Genomic DNA, 11,853 nt, shown 5'->3' with positions numbered 1-11,853 from the left:
TATTTTTGAATAACCTTGTATCTTATTCATGTGTGAGAGATGTCAAGTTGTAGGGAGAGAAAGGATATATTCACATGGCAGCTGGGAGCTCCTGCTGACTCATGCCGTGGCTTGTTTGGATATGTTCGGGAATAAAGTTTGAAATTTCATCCTCCACACTTCTATCCTCAAACTTTTAAACTCTTTTTACTTTGATCCAATCCTTTTGGTATTATAATATAACTCTTAAATTTATTTATTTTTTATACACATTGAATTCAAAGGCAAACAAAAAATGCAAAGGATTAAGAGCATGTTTGGCAGTGTAGTTGTGGGTGCTTTTCAAATAACTTTTCGTGTTAAAATACATGTCAATGATGTTTTTTCATTTTTTAAAAATTATTTTTGACATCAGCACATCAAAACGATCTAAAACTTACAAACCATATTAAATTTTAACAAAAAAAAATTAAAATTTTTTGAAAACGCAGCCGCAACCACATTCCCAAACACTCCCTAAGTTTTATAAGAGTAAAAACTAAGTTCAATTTTAGGAGACGAATTATTAAGGGGGTATCATTACCCCCAGAGGGTAAATTTTGTCCTCTTTACCCTCCAAGCAATAGCAGCCTTGGATTATCATTACCCCCAAAAATCTTTATTGGATAACATAATAATAGTAATAATAATAATAATAATAATAATATAAAAAAAGCACATCCTGAAGGGCCTCTTCAGAAGAAGTGGCGGCTAGAGTTTTCGAAATAAGATCTCAACTACTTCAACGGCTAACCATTTTTTATTTTTCACTTGACCAATTTACTTTCTTGTTTGTGCTCGCTTTTGGAATCATCATTGCAAAATTTGTATCGAAAGGTAAAAGGAGAAAGTAGATAGGCAGTGTAACAGTCAAACAAAAAAAAATATCAAGAAAGAAATTGATTTCTCGTAACGAATATGGTTCAATTCTCTGAAAATCTCAACCTTTTGAGAAATCCCTGTTTTGTTATTGGGCTCCAAAATATTTGATATTAGCTGTGATCTGTTCGATTGCAGGCCAGCTGATAGCCACTCAGATTCACCACCGCTTGACGATGTTTATAAATATTAATGGGATATTAATTCCGTACAAATATACAATAAAGCAGAATTTTCTTAATCAATGATTATTTCCGTCATATGATCTGGCAGGACGAATTCACTTATTTCCTGACTTGAAGGCATCTTGAAATCACTTTTACGATGAAATTATGTGTGGTGAAACCATTGCATTGTTTTTTGTTTAGACTTTAGACACGAATTAAAAACTAAAAAGGAAGGAAAAATTATTCTAGACTTGGACACACTTCACTTTTCATTCATAACTATATAATTATCATTTTGCTCTTCACACTCACAAAAAAATAAAAAAATCAATGGTCTTATTGTTGGCCATTAGTTATTATGAAATTCGCAATGAATAAATAAGTTTTTTTGCTTTTTTTTTAATACAATACAATTATTAAATTACTCTTAAAAAGCAAAAAATAATAAATTATTGCCCAAGGTTATTTTCATTTTTTTCTTATGGTTAGCACATTCCAATAACATAATTAATCCTTATGTTAGCACATTCCAATAACATAATAATTATATAGTTTAAAATGATAACTATATAATTATCATTTTGCTCTTCACACTCACAAAAAAATAATCAATGGTCTTATTGTTGGCCATTAGTTATTATGAAATTCGCAATGAATAAATAAGTTTTTTTTTTTAATACAATACAATTATTAAATTACTCTTAAAAAGCAAAAAATAATAAATTATTGCCCAGGGTTATTTTCATTTTTTTAATACAATACAATTATTATGATTTGATCCTCATTTTTTTTATTGCAATTCTTTTTTTTTTGAAAACCTTTTTTAATTTAATTTATTTTTTTTAATTTTATCCTCTAAAATTAATTTGGCTGAGAATTGAGCTTCTTTATTGAACCTGAATTTAGGATTACATGGGTTGCAAGTTTGGAAGATTAACTCAAATTTAGGAGATTCATATAGATTTGCTTCTTTTTTTATATTTTTAAACTATTTTTTTAGTTTTATCATTCAATATTTTTTTATTTTTCAATTTCATCCTCCTTGAATTTTTTATTTATCAGATTTAATTCATATTCTTTTTATTATTGTTGGCCATTAGTTATTATGAAATTCGCAATGAATAAATAAGTTTTTTTCTTTTTTTTAATACAATACAATTATTAAATTACTCTTAAAAAGCAAAAAATAATAAATTATTGCCCGGGGTTATTTTCATTTTTTTCTTATGGTTAGCACATTCCAATAATAAAAAAAACCATCAAAAAGCAAAAAATAATAAATTGACTTTTAGGAGTTATTTTGTCTTTTCACCCTTGTTTGTTTTGTTATAATTATGTTGAGTCTGGAGAAATTTAGTCATTTAATAAATATAAAATATTAATAAAAAAGAAAAACCAACTAGCACGTGTAATGCAGGAGCTAATGCTTCAAACACTCCGATGCTTTTAGGTAACGCGTGTAGTGGCGTTCTGCGATCAATAATGGGCTTCCTTGTTGACTTTTCTTTTTTTCCCCTCTCTATCTTGATTTTTGTGCATGTCACTCTAGATTTTTAAAGTATCCATTCAATTTGTTTTTTCTTCAAATTTAATCCATATTTTTTTTATTAGTATTTTTTATCTGAAATGGTTTTTAAAATTGAATTTTTTTCAATTTCATCCCCCTTTAATTTTTTATCTGTCATATTTGATCCTTATTTGTTTTGGTTTAAATAATTTTCAGGGCTGATGTTTTTTACAATTTTCATCCTTTATTTATTTACTTTTTCTATATGATTTGATCCTCATTTTTTTTATTGCAATTCTTTTTTTTTTGAAAAATTTTTTTAATTTAATTTTTTTTTTTTAATTTTATCCTCCAAAATTAATTTGGCTGAGAATTGAGCTTCTTTATTGAACCTGAATTTAGGATTACATGGGTTGCAAGTTTGGAAGATTAACTCAAATTTAGGAGATTCATCTAGATTTGCTTCTTTTTTTATATTTTTAAACTATTTTTTTAGTTTTATCATTCAATATTTTTTTATTTTTCAATTTCATCCTCCTTGAATTTTTTATTTATCAGATTTAATTCATATTCTTTTTATTGCTATTTATTTTGGTTTAAATAAATTTTAGGATTGATGTTTTTTTACAATTTTCATCCTCCTTTAATCTCTTTTCCTATGTGATTTGATTCTCTTTTTTTTTATTGGAATTATTTTTTTTTTTACAATTTTTTTGTAATTTAGTTTTTTTTATTTGTGTGATTTCATCCTCCAAAGTTAAATTAGTTGGGAATTAAGCTCCTTGATTAAACTTAGGTCTAGGATTCCACGAGTTACAAGTTTGGAAGATTAATTCAAGTCTAGGCGACTCGGGTTTGCTTGATTTTTTTTCTCTTTTTTTGAGCTAATGTTTTTTTATTTAGTTTTATCCTTCAATATTTATTTGTTTTTCAATTTCATCACATTTTAATTTTTTATCTATCAAATTTAGTTCGTATTATTTTGATTGCTATTTGTTTTGTTTTGAATGGTTTTCAGGATTCAATTTTTTTTTACAATTCCATCCCCTTTCATTTTTTTTTCTTATGTGACTTGATTCTCATTCTTTTTATTGCAATTCTTATTTCTTTGGCAAATTTATTTTTTACAATTTCATCCTTCAACATTAAATTAGTTGGAAATTAAGCTTTTTGATTGAATCTAGATCTAAGAATTCACGAGTTGTAAGTTTGAGATATCGACCAAAGTTTAGAAGATTTGTTCGGGTTTACTTGTTTTTTTTAAGTTAATGTTTTTTCAGCCTTATCATTTAATATTTATTTATTTTTAAAATTTCATCCACATTCTTAAATCGAACCCAGTGTCAATTGATACCCGATGAAAGCCAAACCATAAGGAGGATAAATTAAGGAAAAAGAAAGAGACAGATTGTCCAACTGAGTTAAGTCATTGTGATCGTGTGCATAAACTATGGTCGTCAATTTCAGGGGTCAATACAATGTATCACCATCTTTTCATTTCACTCCTTGGATTTTTTTTGCGATTTAACCATTTAATATTTTGTTGTTTTACATTTGAGCTAGGGTTATGCATAGGTGAAAACAACAACGGTGTGAAATTTCTTTTTATAACCAGATTGCTATTTGAGCGGGGTGATCAGTTTGCTCTTGACCAGCTAGGTCAAAAAGGCCAAACCTACTCTTTTATTTATTTATTTATTAATGTATATAGTGGTTAATTAATTTAATTTAATATACTAATCATGTTTTTAAATTTCATTTTAAATATTTTATCATATGTATAAAAAATAGCGACACTTGCATTTTTAATAATGCAATAACTTGATTTTGATCCATCCCATAGCAATGTGTGGACTCGAGTTGTATGTATTAAGTCCAAAAAGAAAATATGAGTTAATAAGTCTAGATAAATAGAATGCTTCAAATGACTCTCTTTCACTCAAATAGAACCCTTATTAGTTACAATAAAAATTATTCCAAGGATGGTAATTAATATGTTAATATTATTATACATTTCTTTCATTTTAAATTCACTGTGATGTATAAGCTGATGGATTATAATAATATTACATTGAATAAAACTAGAGTTTGTGCTATATATTGTTTGTTTGTGAAGATCAATTTAATTTGTTTCTTTTCTATATTTAATGTGTATGTCATTGTAATTTATCAAAAAGTATCTTAACTAATAACTTAAATTAACATGTGAGATTTCAAGATATAATTTATATTATTTTTTAAAATTTACACTATCTTGTACTTGATTTTATTAAATAAAACAGGCAAGGGTAAAAAGATTTGAATTCATAATCATCCGATCAATAAAATTTTGATACCATATTATAATATAAATTTAATTAAAAAATTTAAATCATGAGATTTTAAAATATTGTTTATAAAGTTTGTCAAACATGATTCAACTACGAAACACAATCTTCATTTGTACATTCAACTCCGCTCAATTCCATTCATTTATACCTATTTACGGGGAAAACCGTTACCTGTATTAATGGGCCAGGCCTAATGTAGATTTTCCAAAAGAACATCTTCCAGCCTCGGACCAGAAGCGTTTAAGAATTCGACAAAAGCAAAACTGGTTGTGAACACATCTACAACAAAGGAGAAGACGAGTTAGTTGACAGAACCTTTGAGGGTGTTTGTTACGCATATTATTATAGATGCCAGGGGAAATTGATTATCGAGGATATGATTATTTGTGTATGGTTAAAAATATAAAATTCTCAATGATGTGCCTTTACTATGTCTGTTTCATCCCTGTGAACTCATGAAGAGTTTTTTTTTTTTTTTTTAACATGGTTATTTGAATTAACTTGCATATATCTTGATTAATTATGCAAGTTTTGAAATTAATATTCATATAAATCTTTAATGGCCCAAAGAAGATTTGTGAAACTAAACTAATAATTTTTAAAAAATAAATTTAAAAACTAATTATTTGAGCTATACTCCTGAAAGTTAATTCATGAAGAGTTTTATATATTACCATGAATATATGGAATAATTTATTCTCCTAAATACACCAAACCAACATTAAAGGGACACTTGTCATATCATTTGAAAAGATAATTCAGCCTCAAGTTAATGATGTATCAATCATCAAAAATAAAATAAAATAAAAAAACCAATACGATTTTTCTTGTTTTTAAGAAAAGAATCACATTCTTGATTTAAAAAAGAAATATAATATTTTAAGACTTTGATATTTTACTGTAAAACAAAAACATTTTTTTCTTTGAAACATAGGGACATGCTCGACAATAAAAAAAAGAAGAAGATTTTACAATATACAAATAAATAAAAGTAATCCTAAATTATTACTGTTTTTATAAAACTAAAATTATAATTCATAATACTCATCTCAATATATTGTACATGTGATAATCTAATTAAATTTATTACTTTTGTTCTATTCATTTAAAAATTTATCCTGAAAAGGTTGCATGCTACTTGTAAGCTCAAAAAACAATTCTTGCTATATTTATAGTAAAATAAAAATTTATAACATCAAACAAATATATTTTAAATTGTAAAATAAATATTTATAATGTTTTTTTTGTTGATAAAAGTGATTATATTCAAAAAGAGAAATATCGTATTGCTTATCGTTTTAGTTGAAAGCACTTGTTTTCTTATTTATAAAGTTTGTAAAAAAACAGAAAGATTATCTTTAAAGCCTAATACAAATTTTGAAAATCATAAAATAAAATTATTGGTTTTGAACAAAAGATTCTAGTTTTTTCCTTTTCTTATTCTATTTTTTTTAGAAAATTAGATTATTTTTTTCTGAACAGCCCCTTAATATTTTTTGGTATGGGGACTCATCTAGCTCTCAATCTCATTACCCCTCTAATTAACAAAACTCAAATTTCTTTAATATGATATCCCAGCACCTCAAATTTTCCTTTTAAATAGTGTTCAACTCGTAAAAATAAGTAATTTAATGTCAAGCGACAAATTAAAAAAATTATTCATGTTAGAAATAAATCGTTTTGTAATATCTTATTTAGTTTCATAAAAAAAAATCAAGTCATAAATTAAAAGAAATATCTACATTTATCAATATATTCCATTAGTAACTAATAAGTTATCATTTTATTGTTATATTTTATATATCTGGAAGTGATCAATTTATTAAATAGATTGTTATTTTGAGAAACAATTGATGTAAAGTAGTTTTACCATAAAAATAATTAAATTTTTATTCTTTAGAGTATTTTTTTATTTTCGTTAATAAATATTTAATTTATAAGAATAACTAATTTTCCATCCATCATATTTATTTTTTACATGTAAAAATACCCAAAATAAAAAAGTAAAGGATGTTTTCAAATTTGGTAAAAAAGTTGCTTGATATATCACTTAATGGGCATGATAGACAAGATGAAGTAAAGACAATTTCATAAAAGAATGAGAAAATTGAGGATAAGGGGTTGACAATTCCACTAGCATTGAAGAGCTTGAGAGAATTGAAGATGGGGAGGCTGTTAGATTCTTTTCTTGGTAAATAATGGCTGCTTGTTGACGCAAGTGGTGGGGGAAAGTGGAGATCTTGTTAAAAACTAAAATTTATGGTATTTTTGTTATTATTGAAACATTGAAAAATATTTTTTTTACAGAAAAAAAGGTCACTTAGTGGGGTTTTTTTTTTTTTTTGAGGCCTCATTGGTCTTCATTCATTATTTAAAATATAATAGAGATATTTTTTGTTGATATTTTTTGCGCCAACTACCGATGATGTAAAGTGCTACCTATCTTTAAAATTCAGGGTATAAAATGTAATTTTTAAAAAACTAGTTGCAGAGTCAAATAAAGATCAAACTACAAAATGGTGAAGGTAATTTTCTAAAAAAACAAATGGTTTCGGGGTGGCTGCATCTCCACATGCGACAGTGCTAGTTGCTAGCGCGTTTGGCCTGACACACAGGCTAGTAAGGGATGCCGATGTGCAAGGCCATAGCCTCGTGTTGCCGCTTGCAACGGCGACGTTGGTAATCGTTGCTAGGCTTGCAGCTGGTGATGGATAGTGTGCCCACTGCTGGCTACCAAAAAAAAAAAATCTGGGTAGAATTACAATTTTGCCCCTGCAAACTGTGTTCAGGGCCTTTACAGTTTTTTAGGTTCTTTTTTGAAATTATTTTTTTTAATTTCACTATACAATAAAAAATAAATTTTATTTTATTTTTGAAATTTAATCTTTGGTACTTTAGTTTTATTTTTTATTTTAATTTTTTATATATAATTAATATTTTTTTTAATTTCATCCTTCAACATTTAATTAATTAAAAATTAAATTTTATAATTTTTTTATATTTGATATTTCTAGTTTAATAATGTAGACCATAAATTTAAAAAATTAACTTGAATTGATTTTTTTTTCAATTCTATTCTTTTGTTTTTCAAAATATGTGCCTTTTGATTTTCAATCTTAAACAGAGTCAAGTGAATACGGATATTCAGTGAAAGTTCAAATACCTTGTCGGCTTAATTTGTGTTATAGCCTATAGGGTGAACATGCTTCAACTTTCAAGTTTCCAATGGGATAGTGCCATCTCAAGCTGTTGGATGATTCGTTTTTACATAAAGATAAGAAAAAATATTAAAATGTCTGAAAAATCCATGTACTGGTTACCAAAATTAAGCCATTTCTTCAATGATCTTATTTCTCTTTTGTTATTCATTATAAAATCCTTTTTTATAATAATTTAAAAGATAGAACCTAAAATTCAACCTTAAATCCAATAATTCAAACCCTAAAACTCACAAACTTCCATTATATTTGATGGGCTGCCATGCTTTTATGCTTTGCCTGCTGAAAAATTGCAAGGATTTTGTTAGTTCAAAACGAGAAAAGAGAGAAAATTTAAATAAAAACACTAGATTAGCAACTTGATTTGGATTTAGATCACCACGAGGAGAGAGAAATTATGTACACGGAGATTATGATTTATTGTTTGTGGGAATTTATGATATATTATATGAGCATAGTTTGATTTTTTTTTTGAATTGAGAAATTCATTTGATCTAGAATATAAAGTAATTTCTGAAAGAACAAAAGCAAGTAAAAAAACACAAATAAAAAAAATGAGTAAATTATAAGAAGCTCAATTTAGCCTTATATATTTTTTTAATTTACTCCGTGACATAAATTTGGTAAATTTTGAATGGGAAACAATTTTCTATTAAATTTAGTACTTTTAGATTCCGAGTTTGTGAAATTTAATCATTGATTTCTAAAATGTCAAACCTAGTTATTTGGAAGTGTGGTTAGAATTGTTTTTCAAAGTGTTTTTCATTTTAAAATGCATCAAAATATATTTTTTTTTTAAAAAAATTATTTTTAAGATCAGCGAATCAAAACGATTCAAAATATACAAAAAAATTAATTTTTAGCAGAACAAAAAAATTAAATTTTTTGGAAACGCGGGTTGGCCTGCCTTTCCAAACATTGTTGACAACGGTGACATAGAGCCTATTTGGAAACGCAGGTCAACCCGTGTTTCCAAAAAAAAAAATTTTTTTGATAAAAATTAATTTTTTTTTGTATATTTTGAATCGTTTTGATACGTTGATTTTAAAAATAAAAAATATCATTTTAATGTATTTCAGCATGAAAATCACTTTAAAAAACAATTGCAATCACACTCCTAAACAAAACTATAATTTCCCAGCGATGATGATGTAGGAGCCCCTCTTCCACTTCAAGCCTCAGAACGCACCATTTTTAGGGAACGTTTGGGAACACGACTGCGGTTGTATTCCTAAAAAAATTGAATTTTTTTTTGCTAAAATTTAATATGGTTTGTATGTTTTGGATTGTTTTGACGTGCTGATATCAAAAATAATTTTTAAAAAATAAAAATAACATTATTAACATGTATTTTAATACAAAAAACTATTTAAAAAGCAATTATAATTACACTGTAAAACACGTTTTTAAAGAGAAAGAGATGCTTTCGCCTCTTCTTAACCTGAAATGAAATGGCTGGGAGAGGAAAGGTTTTTTTTTAAGGGTATTTTAAGAAATAGATCCAGTAAAAACAAGGTGGAGCCTGTAACTTAAAGAATGAGAGCACGTGGCTACGAACACGGTGTCTAGGGTTCGAATCCCTCCTCGCCCACAATCGGCCAAAAAGGGAAGGACCCTTCCCTCCGGAGGTGATTTGATCGTCCATTGGCGAAGGCCCACAAGAAGCGTAAACTCGTCTTCATACGTCACAAAAGTAATAATGTCCACCCGAGAAACGCCGTCGAAGAATATCCACGCACCACACACGTGTTTTTTGCCGAAGTTTATATTTCTCTTGAAACTGTGGCCACTGTCCATGGATGAGTGCTGACAAGGATTGCCGTGTGTTGTTCAAATTTGTTCCATAAAATTTCACGACGTCCAACAATGCCCCTTACCCAACACGTTCACAAAACAACAAAATTTGATTTGGAACTTTTGGGCACGTGAAATTGTTTTTTCAAAGCTTTCAAAATAATTATTTGGCATGTTTGATTTTACGCTGGATATTTTTTAAGTTTGATTTTTTTTATTTTAAATTAATTTTTATTAGTATTTTTATATTATTTTAATATACTAATATTAAAAATAAAAATAATTTATTTCACGGCATTAAAATAATACTGCAAAAAATAACTATTATTATAATATCAAATAAACTCTACAAGATAATATCACATTTTTACTATATTATTATAATTAATCTAATCAATCTAAACTTAATTTCTCAAAAAATAAATTAGAAAATCTAATGAAAAGTTTTTTAGTTATACATATTTGTTTTTGTTTTTTTTTTTTATATAAAAAAAAGTCTATACTTAATTTTTTTTTTACTCTTAGTTGTCTATACACATCAAGTATAATAAAAAATACCAAACATCCTAAAAATTAGGAGAAATTATTGACATTTTAAAGTGCACTCCGCTCCTTTTCTCTATATTAATCAAAGTTAATTATGCTTGGGCAAACATTATTTATAAAAACTTGTAAGCATTATTTATTAGAATAGTATAATAATAAATTTTCTATACTTACATAAAATCGCATTAGTTATTAAAAACATTAAAATTATGACATACTAGTTATTAAAAAATTAATTGGGGGTAGATATGTTTTTTTTTTACTTTTCTATGCATAGCGAGATGACTACATTGTCCTTGAAAATTAAAATTTAAAAGCTAGCATATAAAAATATTTTTGTCCATTTACCTTTTAAAAATGCAGTAAAATAATAATTTTATCCTGAGAATCAAAAAACTTAAAGCTTGTGTTCAAAGTTTTTCCAGTCTTTTCACCCATTATTTTCGTTATTATTAAGAAAAGTAAAGGTAATTTAATCTTTAAGTAAATGTTAAGTATTATTTAAATAGAAAAAGCTTTTGGCATTTGCAATGCACACGTTGGTGTATGCAAAGCATCTCCTTGTAGTTGAAATCCCTCTCCACCTTGTTATTAGCACCATAAAATCTTTTTTTTCTAGCGGCATGATTTATTGTTGGTAATGCTTTCTGTTTTTTTTTCCTCTCTTTTGCCCTTGAAATTCACATTGTTCATGCAAAAATTCAGAGTTATCATTTGATTTATAAGAGTTTTCACTTGAGTTGTTATTCTTTTAATTTTTTAATTTGTTATTGGTTCTTTTATGAATTTTTGATTTATTTTTAATTTCATAATTCAATTTTAATTTGTGATGTGTTATTTATTTCAACTTAATTATCATTCTTTTGATTTTTATTTCTTTTCTTAAATCTATCATTCTTTTCAAATTTATCGTTCAATAAAAAAATTATTTTTATTTTTTATTTTAATTTTGATCGTTATTTTTTTTATTTTTTTGGACCCTTTAGTTAAATTAAATTTTATTTTTAATTTTAAATTTAAATAAAAAATAAATTTTATTTTTTTATTTTAATTTTGATCCTCATTTATTTGATTAATTTTTTTGTTTCAGGTTTTTTTTAAATTAATTTTCTTTTAAATTATCCTCACCGCTAAGCGCATGTTAGTTGAGTTGTCGCCTTGCAAACAACAACAACACGCGTATCGCGCATGTTAGCAAAGGATGAGTCCAGAGCCGGCAAGGCGCCACATAAATATGCACAGTATGCTATAAAAGATAAAAAAATTCAAAGGATCCCATAAAGAATTACACAAAATCCGAAATTGTGTAATACTATTGGACCACGTGGGTACCAGCAAAATTCAACCTCATGCGCACGTTAGCGAAATCGCAACCATTTTGGCAACTTCAAAAC

Source organism: Populus nigra, chromosome 4 (assembly GCF_951802175.1).
Source record: "Populus nigra chromosome 4, ddPopNigr1.1, whole genome shotgun sequence".
NCBI lineage: Eukaryota > Viridiplantae > Streptophyta > Magnoliopsida > Malpighiales > Salicaceae > Populus > Populus nigra.
Note: the sequence above shows the minus strand (reverse complement) of the source record.